Genomic DNA, 17024 nt, shown 5'->3' on the forward strand with positions numbered 1-17024 from the left:
ATCTTTTCATATGCCTATCAGCCATATGTGTGTCTTCTTTGGAGAAATGTCGAAATAGGCCTTCTGCCCATTTAAAAACAATTTTTTTAAAAAAATTATTGAGTTGTATAAGCTGTTTGCATATTTTGGAAATTAAACCCTTGTCAGTTGTATCATTTGCAAATATTTTCTCCCAGTCTGTAGGCTTTTTCATTTTGTTTATGGTTTCTTTTGCCGTGCAGAAGCTCATAAGTTTGATTAGGTCTTATTTATTTATTTTTTATTTTACTGCTATTGACTCAGGAAGCCTGACCTAAGAAATATAAATATGATTTATGTCAAAGAAAGTTTTGCCTATGATCTCTTCTAGGATTTTTATGTCATGTCTTATATTTAAGTCTTTAAGCCATTTTGAGTTTATTCTTTTGTATAGTGTGAGGAAGTGTTCTAATGTCACAGATTTAATGAGGCTGTCCAACTTTTCCTAATACAACTTGCTAAAGAGTCTGTCTTTTCCTCACTGTATGCTTTACCTCCTTTGTGAAAGAGTAATTGTCCATAGGTATGTGGGTTTATTTCCGGGTTCTCTATCCTGCTCCATTGATCCATATGTCTGTTTCTGTGTCAATACCATGCTGGTTTGATTACTATAGCTTTGTAGTATTGTCTAAAATCAGAGAGGGTTATGATTCCTGCTTTGTTATTTTTCTGTAGAATTACTTTTGTGGCAATTCTGCCTTTATATTGATTATATAAATTTTAGAATTATTTATTCTAGTTCCGTGAAAAATGTCATGGGTAATCTGATAGAGATCTTATTAAATCTGTAGATTGTTTTGGATGGTATATCCATTTTAACAATATTAATTCTAATCCAGTAGCATGGAAATCTTTCCATTTATTTGAATCATCTTCAATCCTTTTTATTACTGTTTTTTAGTTCTCAGCACATACGTCTTTTTGTTTTGTTTTTATATTTCTTTGTTTCTGTTGTTTTGTTTGTTTTTTTAAAAGGACTTTATTTTTTGAGTGGGTTTTGGTTCATAGCAAAATTGAGGGGGTCAAAGAGAGAGTTCTCATATAATCCAAACATGTGCTCCTATTTATCAGCATTATTTTAACTATTCTAGGTTCTTTGCATTTACATATTAATTTTAGCATCTACACATCAATTTTTTAAATGGGATTTTGACCAAAATTTACATTGAGTCTGTAGAGTAATTTTAGAAGTTACCACTTAATAAATCGAATCTTCCAATCCATGAGCATAGAATATCTCTTGATTCATATATTATTTTTCCCTCTACAGTGTTTTTAAGATTTTTTTCTTTACTTTTAACTTGTATTTTTTTGTTGTTTTTGTTAAATTATTTTTTAGACACTTTTCTGCCTATATTCTTGGCTCTATCTCTGTGACATGCCAAACATACATATCTTAGACTGCTTGATATTGTCCTACAGGTTACTGAGTCTCTTTATTTTTAAATCATTTTTTGTGTGTTGTTTATGTTTCTATTTGTCTTTAGCTCAGTTTTCATATCAGTAAACTCATTTTCTCATTTTTATTTGTTCCTCCTTATAGTTTTTATTCCTTGTTACAGTAATCTGCATTTCTGTAGAAATATAGGTTGGTTTTGTTTTTTTTTTAACTCCTTCAGTATTCTCACTATCTCCTTTTTGAATTCAGTGTCTGTTAGACTAAAGATATCTTTCTTATTGTTCTTTCAGGAATATTCTCTTGATCTTTTAATTGGGAGTGTTTCTTCTGCTTCTTCATTTTACCTTTATTTATTTATTTATTTTTCTCTATGAGTTTAAGAGAAACAATTATGACCATGGTCTCAGAGGGCTATCTTTCTGTGAGAGTGCCCCTGTGTAGCCTGTCTGGGTTTAATATTTTTTGGTGTGAGGGTTGCCTTTAATGTGGTTGCTGGCAGTCTCTTCCAGGAGTATACACTGGCTGTTCATTCCCTTAATAAGAGGTGTGACTGGTGGTGACCAAAGCCTGCATTGGATAATGAGAGGGGCCTCCACACTCCAGATCCTTCAAGTTGTCTCCACACAGCCAATAGCAGACCTCTCCCTGGATCTGTTTTCTAAGCCAGCCTGTTCATAGCAGAGGAAGCATGTCTTAGGTTGGGGTCTCTCTGTTTTGCCTATCAAAAAGGTGGTTGTGCTCTCCTCTGAGAAGCTCCTTTCTGACTTGTCTGATCTCTCCCACCAGTCAGAGGATCTTCCCAGGGTGTGAGAAACTCCTGCTTTTTAGCTCCCTCCCGGGGTACAGGTCCCATCCACATCTTCTTTTTCTTCTTCTTTCTTTTTTTTAAAATAAGGTATCCTACTGGTTACATGGAGATCTTTCTTGTCCTTTCAGATGCCTGCAGTATTCTGCTGGTGTCAGAAGGTGTTCTGTAGGACTTGTTCCATTTGTAGGCATATTTCTGATAGATTTGTGGAAGGAGATGAGTTCCACATTGTTTACCATCTTGCCATCTTGAATTTATATACCTATAATGCTTTTTTTTTAATTTTAAAATGTGGATTAAATCCATTGTATGTGTATTTTCTATAAAAAGATCAGTATTTGCATAGCATAATTGAAAAAATTATACAATATTCTTGTTTATTCTTGTATTCTTAGAATACAAGATGTATTCTAAAAATCACTTGTATATCTTGGTATATGTGAATGAGTGAGTGAGATAATCCTCAGTCATGTCCAACTCTTTGCCACCCCATGGGCTGTAGCCTGCCAGGTTCCTCTGTCCATGGAATTCTCTAGGTAAGAATACTGTAATGGTTAGCCATTCCCTTCTCCAAGGGATCTTTCTGACTTAAAGATCAAACTCAGGTCTCCTGCACTTCAGGCAGATTCTTGACCATCTGAGCCACCAGGGAAGCCTGTATTTGAATGTATTAATGCATTTATATACAATACTTGAAGAATTGACTTGAAATGATTACCATAATAAATATGTCAAATATATTCACATTAAAAAAACAAAGATAAAATATATTCAGGAAAGCATAAGGCTGAGTATAGAAGTACACATGCCACCAATACTTTTCAGTTAATAAAATTGGGTCATTTGTTTGATTTTAAGTTTCTTTGCAAGTAGATCAAATAGGATATCAACATAAATTACTGTTTTTACAGGCTCAAAAGGACTTAGCTATGGAAAAGAACTGAAAGGTCAATGAGTGTCCTGTGATTACAATCAGTAGCATATGAAAATCACACCGATGGTCTATATCATTGTCACATAATTATTATACTTTTTTCTTGCTGATAAAGGCACTTCTCCATCTTGTTCAGACATTTTAGAAATAGAACGTTTACACTAAAATACTGCACCAGAGCTTATACAGTCATACATGAAAATGATATTATGTGCATGCATGGAGAAGGAAATGACAACCCACTCCAGTATTCTTGCCTGGAGAATCCCAGAGACCGGGGAGCCTGGTGCGCTGCCATCTATGGGGTCGCACAGAGTCGGACACGACTGAAGAGACTTAGCCCCAGCAGCAGCAGCATGCATATGAAGCAGTACACAAACATGCACAGTACACAGAACTAACAGAAGTAAAGTAATTAAAGTTTACAGTTAAGCCTTTTGTTTAAGCTTTAAACTACTCCAGTTATGTAAAACATGGTTCAACAATGGATTCAGCTACATATTAATTTAAAAACGTATGAGTAAAAGGATAAATTCCTTTTAGAGCTATTCTAACTTTCACAACTTGCAAGTTTTCAAAATTCTGTTCGGAACTGAAGTCTTATAATATGAAGTAACATGAAGTGACAACCTCCAAAAGTGTGTATTATGTTTCTCAAAATTAAACATTTGCTAAACTAATGCTCATTACAGCATGACAACTGAGAAATAAAAGACACATGCAACTTAAAACAGAAAACATCTGTTCTGTCTATACTTCATGTGGAGATCATTACTGAAAATATAGGTCAATTAATTTCTTTGTTAGCTTTCACTTCACAGGGATCACTTAGAATGCTGGATTCTACTGAAGATATTCATTAGTGAAAACAAGAAAACTAATTTTTGAATAATTCTCTGTTAGTTAAAAAATAATGACAAAAAGGAACTTCACTGTGTTCCATTTAGCTTCTCTTCCCTACTTGATATCACTGTGATCATATCAAAGCATCAGAAACTCATCCTTTAAGCTATCCAATCTCCAGCTCACCTATGTCATCACATAGTATTTCCAGGAAAGGGTGTTTCCTTTCCTTTCATAATTTCCACAATCCCAATTCATATCAGGAAAAGTGAAACTACCAACTGCTCTCATTTTAGATTACTAGCTTACTACATAGAAAACATCTTTAATTACTCATACTTACCAGTAAAACACTTGTGAAGACAGTCCTATATATATATATATATATATATATATATATATATATATAAAATAGACTACATATGGAGATCAAATAGGAAAGCAACAGTATATTATATATGTATATAATATATACATATATATAATATTTATTTATAACGTGTCTTGAACTACTGTATTAATAAATTTTTCACATGATGAAACATAATTTAAGTATGAGATAAAAATAAAATAGTATTTTAATATTTATTTTAATTTTTAATATTTTAATTGCCTGCTAAGCATGATTACCAATTATACCACTAATAATAGTGGGTATTTTTATATACACCAAATTGTCCTCCTAATAATTTTATTTTGGCCACCTTTTACAAAGTTAAGGTCATAATTATTTGACCTCATTATGTTGGTGACCAACACTTATAATTAAATCTGAGGCATAACTGCCATTTTTTGTTGATTGCTGTGTCTGCAACATTAAAATGTTCTTCAGCTACCTTTTAAAATATTCATTCATTTTTCAAAGTTAAGCTTAGTTAAAACTGGATGATATAATCCATGAATCCACTAACCAGGTAGACATAAACATCAATAAGTAACAGTGAACTGAAAGCTAGAAGGAATGAGGGGGACACTGCCATCACTGCTGCTTGGAAATCATACTCCCCTGAGAATGCTTTACTAATCGAGTATGACACAGGACCACGTGACACACACACTAAATCCCAGTGCCTGATCAACCCATATAGTAAGTAATATATCAAACCTCATATAACCAAGCTCACTATTTTAACACTGCAGATTAAAAGCAAACAGAAGAAGTGCTAGTGTATATTTTTGATATCCCAATGGGTTGTGATTGCCAAGTCCTGGTTATACATATAACACTTCAGAGATTGTAATTCAATAGCACAGGTCTGATCATATACCTATACTTCCTAAAAATGTGAGTGGCTGTCTATTGCTTAGCCAAATTATTTTTACACTCAAAACAGTTCACATTATAATTCCATTCTATATTTCCTAATTATTATACATGCACCATTTGTTCTAATCACTTAGAAATACTAATATTTTTTTAAAATACATACCATACCCTCCCATCAATGGGTTTCTGTTCAAGATACACCTTGCGTCTAAAATATTACTCCGATTTCTATTTCCACCTAACAAAACACTTTCCATTCTTCAACAATCACTTCAAATGTTATCTCAATGGAGCTTTTTTAGATTTGATAGATAAATTAATATCTAGCCTTCATTTAATTTTAGTTATATTTTTCTCATACTAACCATACACTGATTCAAAGAGGATGTGGATTAACACACAGTATAATTGCTCTGTCAGGCTTAGGTGTGATGGAGTTGGCAGGTGAAATGAATTGGGGATCTTTTCTTGTCCATTATTGGAGCAAGTGAGGAAATTGAAGATCAATATCAAGAGCCTCAGGTTCAAAATTTCTGAAATGATACATCTTCAAAATACATATGTTCAGTGAAACGACTAAAGTACTCTGCAGATAAAATTAAATAATCATACTTTCTCCTTTGAATTAATTTTTTTTCTTAACTTTAAGCATCCCCCTACAGATATTTCTTAAGCCTTTGATATCTGAACATTTACATGTACTACAGTATATAATTTCTCTCTTTTTTTTCAGTTATTTGTGATTGAATATACTGGTATATACTGCATTTTTCAAAGCGCAAAATTATTTCCAGTAGCAAAAAACTGTGGAAGCCCATATTCCACATTAGTCATTGGCAACATTTATCCATAAAGTGATAGGTAGTAAATGTTTCAGGCTTTGTGAATAACAGGGCAGTTATAACTATTCAGCTCCAATTAAGCAAGCCACATAAACAAATGAGCCTGACTGCATTTCAAGATATATATCTTCCTTTACAGACATTGAAGTTTTAATATACTTTTTATATGTAAAGAAATATGCTTTTTTTAAAATCTTTTTTCCAACCACTTAAAGAGGGTAAAAGGTATTCTTAACTCAAGGGCTATACACAAATAGACAGTGGGATAAATTTTAACCATGGTCCACAATTTGTCAGTCTCTGTTCTAGCTCATAGATTTCCAAATTACCTGTGCCAGATGCTAACTTTGGGACAAATCAAAAGTAAAGAGGATGAGACTCCATATCAGAGTGTTATCACCTTATACTTTTGTAGGGAAGCAAGCTTTGCCATCCCAAAATGTGGGTTTTGGCACAAGGATTATTTTAAATGAACAGAAGACTCAGGGAGTTTTTCTTGTTTCCTCCCACTTAGCTGCCTAAGGAATTTAGAGAGAGGGCCTGGCCCAGAAAGAGCACTATCACCAGAGAGATACCCACAAAGATTTTGGGCTAGGTGTGGTGGGGAACACTTGTCAGGGCCTAGAGATCAGAGTCCCACTCTGTATCACACTGCCTCTGTTAGGCCCAGCAAACATTTGTTTACCAAACATTTGCTTTTCCACCTCCACAGCAACTGCCTTCCTCCCCTTTGAAATCCCAACCCTTAACTTCCACCTCAACATCCTCTTTTGTCTTTAGCTGAAGATAGAATTTAAGGTGAGAGTTCCAGCAATTCTGAAAAGTTACTAAGTTTTCCTGGGTCTCTTCCAAGTATAAACTTGTTAAACTATTGTTTGATTTTCTCCTGTTACTTTTTCTCTTATCAATTAAATTCTTAAACCATTCAGAATAATCCAGAAAGACAGAGGGAAGTTTTTGCCCTCTCTCTCTCTCTCTCTCTCTCTCTCTATATATATATATATATATATATATATATATATAGGTTTTTTTTTTCTTTTGGGCACCAAAGTTGTGAAAGAAGAAAAAGAACTGAGCTAGGGACCTGAATAAGGTGAACTCAAAAACACAAATAAGAAACTAACTTTAAGATAAGCTTAATTAATCCTAATATCTGATTTTTTAAGTAGATAAATTAGGGATCCCCAGAGAAAGAGAACCAAGAATGGCTTTCTTGATATTAGAGAAACCATTTTGGCATAAGTCATTTTGTGTTCTATGTCTGGCCATAATGCTTAACCTTGAACAGGACTCAGTAATCAGTGATTATAAGAAAAGTAAGGGAATGCAGTAACAAAGGAAAAACAGTCAAGAAACAATAGTTCAGCAATAAAAGAGTCTTACTTCCTCCCCAAGGAATATATCTAACAATCTATTACAGTCCTTGAGCTCTGCAGGACTGAGGGCCCTACCCAGGTAGAAGACGGGATGCTGCTGCTGCTCCTATGACTTCAGTCAACTAAATCTTGGACTCAGTCAATCTTTGCCCCAAGTCAATGGTGAATTCTCCTCTGCTCAATCCCCTCATGAATATGCATATACCCTTAGCTTAAAATTTCCTCAATTATGTTGTTCAAGGAGATACTGCTTTGAGAAAGATTCCCAGGGTTCTCTTTACTTCTTGCAAGTAGCAACAAATCCTTCTTTCTCCCAGCTATGGCTTGGTTGTATCCTGAGTAATTCTAATTAAAAGATTGTGGGTTAAAGTCCCAATCAGAGGAATATAGTTTCAAGTCCATTACAGTATTTTAAAGATAATGATATTAATTTTGATAAGTTGATTTTTTTTAAGTGATTGAATACATTGTTAGACAATACAAAGAAGGCTTGTGTTTTAGGACTCAGTGTGATGATAAATAAAACCAAACTGCTAAAGAAATCTATTACCACAGTAACCAAATTGTAAACTTGAATTAGAATGAAAGATGGAATTTTCTTATTTTTGGTTCATACGAATCAAAATACTAAATGACAATGAATCTTAATTTCAAAAGCTCACTTTTAATGTGTTTCAGGAAATTGTAGAAGAGAAGAATTTGCTACCATAAAATAATCCTCTTCCGTATAAGGTTTATTTTAGGCTGATTATTTTTAAGAAACTGTAGCCATAGGAGACCCTGGAGAAGGAAATGGCAACCCACTCCATTATTCTTCCCTGGAGAATCCCATGGACAGAGGAACCTGGCAGGCTACAGTCCATGGAATAGCAAGAGTCGGGCAAGTCTTAGTGACTAAACCACCACCAGCAGCCATAAGAGAAGCTCTGAACGCAAGTCAAATATACCCTTTGTAAAAGATTTACATTTGAAAGGGAAATCTTTTGCAAGTGTGTCTCCCCAGTTGTACCAGCAAGACAGAGATGACTCTTATCAGTGGAGAAGGTGCTTGCTGCTGCTGCTGCTAAGTCGCTTCAGTCGTGTCCGACTCTGTGAGACCCCATAGACGGCAGCCCACCAGGCTCCCCCGTTCCTGGGATTCATTCCAGGCAAGAATACTGGAGTGGGTTGCCATTTCCATCTCCAATGGAGAAGGTGCTTAGTCCCTGCCATGTCACCCTTTGTGACTCTGTGAACTGCAGCCTGACAAGCTTCCCTGTCCTACACTATCTCCCAGAGCTTGCTCAAACTCATGTCCACTGAGTTGATGATGCCATCCAACCATCTCATCCTCCAATACCCACTTCTCCTTCTGCCCTCAATCTTTCCCAGCATCAATGAAGAAGGCATGGACTTAAAATCTGCATAACAACTTTTTACTGTGCTTTTCTGGGTAACCTCTTATAGCAGATTTTCCAATTTTCAACATCTTTGTGTCTTTACCTGGAAAAGAGATTTAAGGTACATGCTCTGGCCAGTTTAGAGTGTTAGTTTTCCTGTTTCTCCCACGTGTACATGCCCTTTAACTGTGGTTTGTTTTTCTCATGTTAAACTGTTATTTGTGAATTTAATCCTTTGGCAATCAAAAGAACACAGAAGGAGAGAAGGGAAAGAAATTTTTCCTCTCCAACAAAGTATTCTCAAAGCTGATATATAAGAAGAGTCATAGTTTGAATTTATGGCAGTAATTTGAATATTCTTTCTATTTTCCAAATACTAACTGTGGTCAGGCTATTAAACTGGTGAAATGTAAGAGATTACCTTGTCCATTGTAATATGGCTGAAGATATCTTGGCTAAAGAATTATGAAGTGACACATATAATCTCTTTTCTATCTCTGACTAAATAGAGGGGAAACACAAAATAAATCTGGCAGGTGAAAAAAAAAAAGGGGAAGGAAAAGAAAAGAGACAAATAAATGTGAAAAAAAATGAATGTTTGCTCTAATATATTTTAAATACTTAAAAGCACTTTTTGAATAAGCAAACATTAAGCTCTGAATTCTTAAATAAAATTTACTCTCTTGAAAATACAAGGCATTTTTTAAAAAGTCAGTGAGGACATAGAACTGAGAACTTGTTGAAAGTGTTTCCAGATTTCTCTCAATGGACATTGTTTTGTCTCCCTGATTTAGGAAAATAATAGCTTGCTGTCATTTTCAGCTTTAGGTCATTTGACTTAAGGCTTAGATAAAGATACAAAATCAAGTCACTGAATCTGAGGTAAGATTGTACCCTTTGAGACAGAAAGGAAGAGGGTAGGGCACAACCATTAAAAATATGACACAATCATTAAGCAGAACAGGATACTACAAAACCAGTTAGAACCCACTAGGCCCAAGATGGTGGAAGATTGGACTTTCAGTAGACCTTCAGCCTCATCATATGCTCATTGTAATACATTAGCTAAATGAGTCATCATGAAGCTGTTTACCTCATATTGGGACTTGAACCTATGTGCTTAGGACTTAAACCCAGACAAAACCGAGTTTAGAACTCAAACCCAAGAGGCTAGGACTCGAACTTGGTCAAAACCCTGCTTGGGACTTCAACCCATGTAACTGGAACTCAAATCCAACTCATGATCTTCCAACTGAGATCACAGACCTGGTCTCAGAACCTGATATAAGTCAGGTTCTTGATGGCTCATCACAGAAAGAATTCAGTGAAAGACAAAAGGATAGGTAAGAAGTAGATTTATTCAGTGTGGGCCATAACAGATGGTGAATGTAGCCTCAAAATGTGGTTTGGTTAACTTTTATGCTTGTGTCCACGCATAGTTGCTTCACATATTGGACGACTCTGCAACCCAATGAACTGTAGCCCATGGATTCTGCAGGTAAGAATACTGGAGTGGGTTGCCATTTCCTCCTCCTGGAGATCTTTCAAACACAGGGATCAAACCCACGTCTCTTATGTCTCCTGCATTGGCAGGCAGGCTCTGAAGGGCTGGTTAATTTCATAAGCTGCTGAGGGAGGGAATTTTTTTTCCAACTATGTTGGGGAAGAGTGTGGAGATATTCAGGCATTTGGCCACCACCCACTTTTTGATCTTTAAAGGTCAACCCTGGAAGTGTAATGGCACCTCTAGGTGTGTCATTTAGCTTCCTGGTATGTTGTTGCTGTTGTTGTTTTGTAACTCACTCCTGTCCAACTCACTGTGCCTCTATGGACTACAGCACTCCAGGCTTCCCTGTACTTCACCATCTCCTGGAGTTTGTTCAAACTCTTGCCTATTGAGTCAATGACACCATCCAACCATTGCAACCTCTGTCATCCCCTTCTCCTCCTGCCTTCAATCATTCCCAACATCAGTGTCTTTAAAATGAGTCAGCTCTTTGCATCAGGTGGCCAGGATTTTGGAGCTTCAGCTTCAGCATCAGTCCTTCCAATGAATATTCAGGGTTGATTTACTTTAGGATTGACTGGGTTGATCTCCTTGAGTTCATGGGACTCTCAAAAGTCTTCAGCAACACAGTTCAAAAGCATCAGTTCTTTAGTGTTCAGCTTTCTTTACGGTCCAGCTCTCATATCCATGCATGATTACAGGAAAAACCATAGCTTTAACTATAGAGACCTTTGTCTGCTTTTTAATAAACTGTCTAGGTTTGTCATAGCTTTTCTTTCAAGGAGCAAAGGTCTTTTAATTTCATGGCTGCAGTCACCATCTGCAGTGATTTTGGAGCCGAAGAAAAGAAAGTATCTCACTATATCCATATTTCCCCATCTATTTGCTATGAAGTGATGGGACCAGATGCCATGAACTTCATTTTTTGAATGTTGAGTTTTTAGCCAGCTTTCTCACTCTCCTCTTTCACCTTCAAAGGCTCTTTAACTCCTCTTTGCTTTCTGACATTAGGGTGGTGTCATTTGAATATCTGAGGTTATTGATATTTCTTGCATCAATCTTGATTCCAGTTTGTGCTTCATCCAGCCGAGCATTTCACATGATGTACTCTGCATGTAAGTTAAATAAGCACAGTGACCAAATACAGCCTTGACGTATTTCTTTCCCAATTTGGAACCAGTCCATTGTTCCATGTACGGTTCTAACTCTTGCTTTTTGGCCTGCATAGGGTTTCATAGGAGGCAGGTAAAGAATTTCTTTAAGAATTTTTCCTAGTTTGTCGTGATCTACAGTCAAAAACTTTAGTGTAGTCAATGAAACAGAAGTAGATATTTTTCTGGAATTCGCTTGCTTTTTCTATGATCTAATGGATGCTTGCAGTTTGATCTCTGATTCCTCTGCCTTTTCTAAATCAAGCCTGTACATCTGGATGTTCTCAGTTCACACACTTGAAGAATTTTGAGCATTACTTTGCTAGCATGTGAAGTGAGTGCAATTGGATGGTAGTTTGACCATTCTTTGGCATTGTTCTTCTTTGGGATTGGAATGAAAACTGTCCTTTTCTAGTCCTGTGGCCACTGTCAAGTTTTTCAAATTTGATGCCATATTGAGTGCAGCACTTTTATAGCATCACCTTTTAGGATTTGAAATAGCTCAGCTGGAATTCCATCACCTCCACTAGCTTTGTTGGTAGTGATGCTTCCTAAGACCCACTTGACTTCACATTCCAGGATGTCTGGCTCTAGGTAAAGGATCACACCACCATAGTTATCCACGTCATTAAGTTTTGTTTTGTTTTGTTTTTTTTGTATAGTTCTTCTGTGTATTCTTGACACCTCATCTTAATATCTTCTGCTTCTGTTATGTCCATACCATTTCTGTCCTTTATTGCGCCCATCTTTGTATAAAATATTCCCTTGGTATCTCTAATTTTCTTGAAGAGATCTCTAGTCTTTGCCATTTATTGTTTTCCTCTATTTATTTGCACTGATCACTGAGGAAAGCTTTCTTATCTCTCCTTGCTATTCTTTGGAAATCTGCATTCACATAGGTCTATCTTTTCTTTTCTCCTTTGCCTTTTGTTTCTCTCCTTTTCTCAGCTATTTCTGTGGCCTCCAGACAAACATTTTGACTTTTTCCATTTCCTTTTCTTGGGGATGGTTTTGATCACTGCCTACTATACAATATTACAAATCCCCATCCATATTTTTTCAGTCACTCTGTCAACCAGATCTATTCTCTTGAATGTATCACTTCCACTGTATAATACTAAGGGATTTGATTTAGGTCAAAGCTAAATGGCCAAAACTTTCTTCAACTGAAATCTGAATTTTACAATAAGGAGTTCATGATCTGAGCCACAGTCAGCTCCTGGTCTTGTTTTTGCTGACAGTATAGAGCTTCTGTATCTTTGGATGCAAAGAATATAATCAATCTGATTTAAGCACTGACCATGTGGAGATGGTCATGTGTAGAGCCATCTCTTGTGTTGTTGGAAGAGGGTGGTTGCTATGACCAGTGCATTCTCTTGACAAAACTCTGTTAGTCTCTGCCCTGCTTCATTTAGTATTCCAAGGCTAAATTTGCAATAAGTGTATACTGAGGATTGAAGTCTAGGTCTCCAAGCTATCATGGACACAGTTGGCTCTAATCCTCAGGCTACGTCATTCTTTCAAAGGCTGTGTCCTGTCCCTTTCCCTCCAATTTAAATCACAGGTGATATAACAGTTCTTGTTGCTGTTGTTCAGTCACTAAGTCCTTTCCTACTCTTTGCAGTCCCATGTACTACAGCAAGCCAGGCTTCCCTGTCCTTCACCATCTCCCAGAGTTTGCTCAAACTTATGTTTATTGAGTCAGTGGTCCTATGCAACCATCTCATCCCCTGTTGCTCCCTTTTCCTCCTACTCTCAATCTTTCCCAGCATCAGGTTATTTTTTAATGGATTCAGCAATCTGCATCAAGTGGCCAAAGTAGTTGGAGCTTCAGTTTCAGCATCAGTCCTTCCAATGATATTCAGGATTGAGCTCCTTTAGTATTGACTATTTTGATCTCCCTGCTGTCTAAGGGACTCTCAAGAGTCTTCTCCATACCACACCTGAAGAGCATCAATTCCTCACAACTCAGCCTTCTTTATGGTCCAACTCTCACATCTGTCCATGACTATTGGAAAACCCGTAGGTTTAACTCTATGGATCTTTGTTGGCAAAGTAATTTTTCTGTTTTGTAATATACTGTCTAAGTTTGTCATAGGTTTTCTTCCAAGAAGTAAGTGTCTATTAATTTTGTGGCTGCAGTCACTACAGTGACTTTGAAGCCCAAGAAAATAAAGTCTACCACTGTTTCCACTTTTTCCCCATCTATTTGTCATAAGTGATAGAACCAGACACCATGATCTTAGTTTTTTGAATGTTGATTTTTAAGACAGCTTTTTCACTAACAACTGTTCCTTGGCCAACCATAAAAGGCCAAAATGTGGGTGATGTCCAAATTCTTAGAAATCCCCATCCCCTTCTACAAGAGAGTTAGAATATTTCTCCCACTCAGCCTATGAAATTATGCAGTCCATAAATATTAACCACCCCCACACCTCAGGCCTCTCTCACCTTCTCAGATGGCCCACACTCTGTCTGTGGCATGCATATCTCTTTTAATAACCCTGCTTGCAGTTTACTTTGACTTGCTCTTGAATTCTTTCCTGAGCTAAACCAAGAACCCTCATCCCAGGGACTCAGGTGAGACCTGGAACAAGACCATCCTTTCGCATCCAATTTTTTTCCCACTTTGATGTCATGATAATAATTACTACTTCTGCTATTGTGTTTACAATCACCTAATAGGGCACCAGTAAAAATAAAACCCCTGGAGATGGGAGTATTATTTCATATTTTCATTGAAATGACATGTGATATAAGAGAAAACGATTTTGTAGTACTCTAGAATCCTAGGTAGTGCTAGCGGTAAAGAACCTACCTGCCAATGCAGGAGACATCAAAGGCCTGGGTTCCTTCCCTGTACCGGGAAGTTCCCATGGAGGAGAGCATAGAAACCCACTCCAGTATTCTTGCTGGGAGAATCGCATGGACAGAGCAGGCTTGCAGACTCTAGTCGATAGGGTCACAAAGAGTTGGGCACTACTGAAGTGACTTAGCACAGAGTCTAATTTACTTTTTGAACAAGAGCCATGCCGAATAAGATTCCTTGACAAAAACAGATATTTCTTTCAGGGACACTCAAACAAGGTAATATGCTTAAAATTGGGGAAATATTTAAAGAAAGATGAATCTAAACTGACATTGAAATATTTCTGATGATGGCCAAAATACATGGAACACGTGGTTTCCAACTTATAAAGGATTTACTTGCATGTTACCCTACCTTCCTCTCCTTTGGATGCACAATTCCCATTCTACCACCTGTACTAGATATTATTTCTTAAAACACATATTTGAATTTCTTGATTTTATGAAACAAAAAATATGTATATTTAACAAGAATAGATTATCTCAAAACACTGTATAAATGAAAAGCTTGCTAAATATATTTTCTTTATTTTTTTCTATATTATCTAAGTATTAAATATGCATTTCTATTATTTTCTATTAATATTTTATTTAAATTTATTTATATTACATGTTATTTTTGGTTTCATTTTTAATCCCTTCTTTAAAAGAAGTTATATATCTGATAAAAACATAATAACTACAGAAGAATAAAAAAAAGGAAAAATTAATATTGCATGTGAAGAGGGGGCAGTGGCAAACCAAAGTATTAATATATCCACAGAAAAGATGCTAGCTTGCTAAAGGACTGTGAACATTTTCAAAGAACAGGAGGAAAAACTAAGGCCTAGAAGAGAAAAGGAAGAACTCGAATGTGCACAGCAACTATGTACAAGTAGAAAAAGGTTGTAGCAAGTTCTGAAAATTCCATTTCCCAAAATTATCAACTAAACTATTTTAGAAATATTAGTGATATTATAAGGGGGAAAAAATAACCTAGGTGTTACTGTGAATGGACAACCAAAAATGTTGAATACTAATTGCCCAGAGAGATTCTTTGACAAATGAGATATTATTTTGACTTTGGTTTGAAGAGCTGTTTTTACTTAGAATTTATAACAGTACAAATATAATCAGAAATAAAGAAGACTGAATGTGGATTATACAAATATATGAAAAAATTATTTGGCATGATTCCATGTCTCCTTTTGTACAATAAATGTTTGTAATTACAGGAATGAAATTACTATTACTTCAAAATATATCTCTCACATGAGTTGAGAGCTAATCTAAGAATTATTAAGTGTTGTGAGTACTTTGGAGTTGGCCAGCATACTTCACTAAGTTAGAGAGGAAAAAGAAATACAGATGTTTGATTTCTCTACAGAACACTATGTCTGACACAATTCTTCTCATAAAGGAAATGAACAAACTGAAAGAATTATTGAGACTCTTCCAACTACACAAGAATAACTATATCTGAAGAGACCCTTCTTCTTTATGGGTGAGGAATAAAATTGTGAGTTCCTAAGAATTTTTAATGATGTACAATTGGAAATAAATTATAGGACATTTGTTGAAGTTTCTTCTTAGGATAAGAAATAATAAATATGAAGACAAATTGAAGGCCTGCAATCACAATTTTGTTTTTCAAGCGACTCAAGGAGGCCCAAAGTAGGAAAACCTTGGAAAGTTTTCCTACAAAGTAGGAAAGTGGACAATGATAGAGCAAGAGCATAAAGTGAAAAGTATCAGAATTGCATACATTTATTTCCCAAGTTCACTAACTAAAATCTTATGAAATTTTAACTCGTTTTTTAAATGGCAGATTTTAGAATATCAGTTCTTAATATAAGTTAAATATTCACATAACATTCATTTAAAATTAATCTAAACATCTCCTTTAGTGCTTGCAAAAAATAAAACATTATAATCTACATTTTTTGAAATAAGTTCAAATGTGGAATCTATTTCAATATGCTATGATTTGAGTGTTTTCCAAAATAATCTGGGGTTAATAACATTGGTAATACTGACTTTATACTTAATGCGTTCTAAGGTCCAAATATCAACCTAACATAAATTGGGAATATAACTTCCTTATAACTTGGATATCATTAGAATTTTCTAGGATTTTTAGTACAATGTCTACATAAGTTTATTTAAAAAATAAGATACCTAGAGAAAAAGAAAAAAATAAATGAAAAAAATTCAAGAAGATAGAAGAGGAACATGATATAATATATATTTAAATAGGTTTAGAAGAGAGAAAAGTTTCTCTGCTAAAAGGAAGACACACAATTTCTCAACCACAGGAAAGAGATAACAAGTAAGAACATGCTTAATTACATTGGGAAAAAATTAAGAAATTTAGGCTATATTTATGTAGAGATTTCTATCTTAAGAGACTACAGGTATAGTCTACAGTATAGACAAAATCTCTTTGGAGCAAGAAATGTATAGATAGTCATCTCAAATAAGAAGTTAATGCTGTGTCTAAATAAATTCTTTTCTTTCTTTCTTTCTTTTTTTAAACTTTCCTTTCATATTTAGATGTTATAATATATATGAATCATGATAATTCACTAATTTCTGCTTTAGGAGTCTTAATTTTTACCTGTTTTGATTAATGCCTATTAGTTGTAGTTCATCC

At 35.4% G+C, this 17024-nt stretch overlaps 1 pseudogene; it reads left to right on the forward strand.

Annotated features, from left to right (window-relative positions):
- Positions 1 to 17024, forward strand: part of LOC102405667 — a 106387-nt pseudogene that overhangs the window by 72650 nt on the left and 16713 nt on the right.

This window comes from Bubalus bubalis, chromosome 9, assembly GCF_019923935.1.
Source record: "Bubalus bubalis isolate 160015118507 breed Murrah chromosome 9, NDDB_SH_1, whole genome shotgun sequence".
Lineage (NCBI taxonomy): Eukaryota > Metazoa > Chordata > Mammalia > Artiodactyla > Bovidae > Bubalus > Bubalus bubalis.